Source organism: Cebus imitator, unplaced genomic scaffold (assembly GCF_001604975.1).
Source record: "Cebus imitator isolate Cc_AM_T3 unplaced genomic scaffold, Cebus_imitator-1.0 Scaffold30, whole genome shotgun sequence".
NCBI lineage: Eukaryota > Metazoa > Chordata > Mammalia > Primates > Cebidae > Cebus > Cebus imitator.
The window spans coordinates 10,193,731-10,196,901 of record NW_016107345.1 but is presented as its reverse complement, the minus strand read 5'-3'; the positions used below and the strand labels follow the sequence as shown (position 1 = coordinate 10,196,901).

Below are 3,171 nucleotides of genomic sequence, written 5' to 3'. Positions count from 1 at the left end.
ATGGTGGCGTATGCCTGTAATCCCAGCTACTCAGGAGGCTGAGGCAGGAGAATTGCCTGAACCCAGGAGGCGGAGGTTGCGGTGAGCCGAGATCGCGCCATTGCACTCTAGCCTGGGTAACAAGAACGAAACTCTGTCTCAAAAAAAAATATATATATATATATATATATAATTAAAAAAGAGAGAGACATGGGGTGAGCTGGGCATGGTGGCTCACACCTGTAATCCCAACACTTTGGGAGGCCAAGGCAAGAATATCACTTGAATCTAGGAGTTTGAGACCAGCCTGGGCGACACAGTGAGACTACATCTCTACAAAAATTAATTAGCTGTGTGTGGTGGCGTGTGCTCATAGTGCCAGCTGCTCGGGAGGCTAAGCTGGGAGGATCACTTGAGCCTGGGAGGTTGAGGCTGCAGTGAGCCATGCCACTGTACTCTGGCTTGGATGTTAAGAGTGAGACCCTGTTTAAAAAAAAGAGAGCGATTGGTGGGGGGGCGGGGGGTCTTGATATGTTGCCCAGGCTGGTCTCGAACTCATGGCCTTGAGGCATCCTCCCACCTCAGCCTCCTGAGTAGCTGGGATTTACAGGCATGAACCACTGCACCCAGCTCTGAAACCCTATTTGTGACAGGCATTGGGTTTATTTCCGTGTTCTTTTTTCACCATAAAGAGTGTTGTGATAAATGCCTTTCCCATTCACTTACACCTTCCCTCAACAGAGCCCTGCCCCTCCATCCTACCACTCTGCTTCCAAAGAAACATGATGGAATGAAATCACAGGAGAGTCCGGAAATCAAGTCAGGGATCCCTGGGAAATTCAGTTTCACCATTGGAATGAATTATTTTGTTGTCATTTTTCAATATTCACATATTAAAATTGTAAAAATTATTTTTAAAACCTCTTCCTGTAAGGCTATATTAGACAAAACAAACTAATGAAAGGGTTGTTAGCTGGGCACTGTGGTTCACACCTATAATCCCAGCAGTTTGGGAGGCCGAGGGGGGCAGATCACTTGAGGCCAGGAGTTAGAGACCAGCCTGGTCAACGTGGGAACCTCTGCCTCCTGGCTCAAGTGATTCTTGTGCCGTAGCCTCCCAAGTAGCTGGGACTACAATCGTGCACTACCACGCCTGGCTAATTTTTGTGTTTTTTAGTAGAGATGGTTTCGCCATGTTGGCCAGGCTGGTCTTGAACTCTTGACCTCAACTGATCACCCACCTCGGCCTCCCAAAGTCCTGGGATTACAGGCATGAGCCACTGCACCCAACCTGTTTCAATTGTTTTAACATTTGTGTGCTGTCATTAGATTAAAAATGGCTTTTGTTTTTGTTTTTGAGATTAAGTTTTGCTCTTGTTGCCCAGGCTGCAGTGCAGTGGCATGACCTCGGCTCACTGCAACCTCCACCTCCTGAGTTCAAGCAATTCTCCCGCCTCAGCCTCCTGAGTAGCTGGGATTACAGGCGCCCACCACACCCAGCTAATTTTTTATATTTTTAGTAGAGACAAGGTTTCACCATGTTGGCCAGGCTGGTCTTGGACTCCTGACCTCAGGTGATCTGTCCACCACGGCCTCCCAAAGTGCTGGGATTAAAGGCATGAGCCACTGTGCCTGGCCTAAAAATGGGATTTGAACAACAATCTGATGAAAGAAGGCATTTTCAGTTGAGAGCTTGGAGAGGAAGGGGCACATTTATCTGTGTGAATGGCAGGTCAGTGTGTTGGGGAAAGGAGGGTCTCAGGCCTGGGGGTATCAAGTAGAGATTGTGAATGACTTTGGTTACAATCATGACACCTAGAAAAAAAGCTCAAAGCCATGGGTGGCCACAAGCCCCATTCACTCTAACAGGATCCAGGGCTATTTTACTGTCAGAGTGATGTTGAAGGTCCCAGTCAAATGAACAACAAAACCAGATTTGGACAGAAAAGACAGGTAAGCCTGAGTTGTTTGAAGATGATACTCATCACAACAGTGACTGTGATGGTGGAAGAAACAGGCAGGGGCTGTCTTTTTTCCAGACTGGTCCTTCCTTTATGCATTCCCTGCCTATCTGGCTCCCAGAGTTTAGAAATGCAAAGGAAAGGCTGGGTGCGGTACTTCACACCTGTAATCCCAACATTTTGGGAGGCTGAGGCAGGAGGACTGCTTGAGCCGCAGTTTGAGATCTGCCTGACAACATGGGGAGACCCCGTCTCTACAAAATATTAAAAAATTAACCAGGCATAATGGTGCACACCTGTAGTCCCAGCTACTCAGGAGGCTCAGGTGGGAGGATCACTTGAGCCTGCAAAGTTGAGGCTGCAGTGAACCATGATCACACCACTGCACTCCAGTCTTGGCAACAGAGTGAGACCCTGTCTCAAAAAAAAAAAAAAAAAACAACACACGGTTGACCACATTGGCTTTGTCTGCTTTTCACTGCTACCACAGGCTGAAATAAAACCTCAAGTTGGGCCCCATCTTCAGGGGACAAAGTAGAGCATGAATTGAGGGAAAGTGTAGGTGGTTCACGGGACAGGTGTGCTGAGAATCAAGGCCAGAGAGAGAAACGGGAGGAGCCACGGAGCTGAGGTGTAATTGGAGTGAAGACAAGGAATCCACGTTCACTTATCTCATCCCTGAAGTTTCTTCCTAAATGGGGCGAGTGGGGGTTGGGATATGAGGTCATAACTTTCATCATTTCCTGATGGGAACACATTTGCCTCTGAAGCCAAAGTTCTCACAACCCCCAAATGGGGGTTGGAGACAACTCTCTATGGCCTAAGTCAGAAACAAGATTTCTGCCGTTGGAAAACACCTCAACAGAGCACTGAGTGGCCCCCAGCTCATTGAACTAGCAAGCCAGCCTTCTGACAGATACTGCTTCAGCGTCTGGAGCTACCATTCTAACTGCCAAGATCAACAGTAAGAAAATAATGTAAGAAATTGGTAAACTTGCTGTAAATGAAACAGTAGTTTGGGCAGGCTTGGCAGCTCACACCTATAATTCCAGCACTTTGGGAGGCCAAGGCAGGGGGATCACCTGAGGCCAGGAGTTTGAGACCAGTCTGGCCAACATGGTGAAACCCCGTCTCTACTAAAAGTAGAAAAATTAGCCAGGCATGGGGGCCAGTGCCTGTTATCCCAGCTGCTGAGGAGGCTGAGGCAGGAGAATCGCATGAACCTGGGAGG

General features: G+C 48.1%; 1 long non-coding RNA gene across 2 annotated transcripts in view; it reads left to right on the top strand.

Annotated features, from left to right (window-relative positions):
• Positions 1–887, top strand: part of LOC108300893 — a 2,910-nt gene extending 2,023 nt beyond the window's left edge. For both annotated transcript variants that reach the window (XR_005199317.1, XR_001823646.2), the window contains exon 3: positions 721–887. This is a non-coding gene — a long non-coding RNA (uncharacterized LOC108300893). The remainder of the gene's footprint in view (positions 1–720) is intronic.
• Positions 888–3,171: the final 2,284 nt, after the last annotated feature.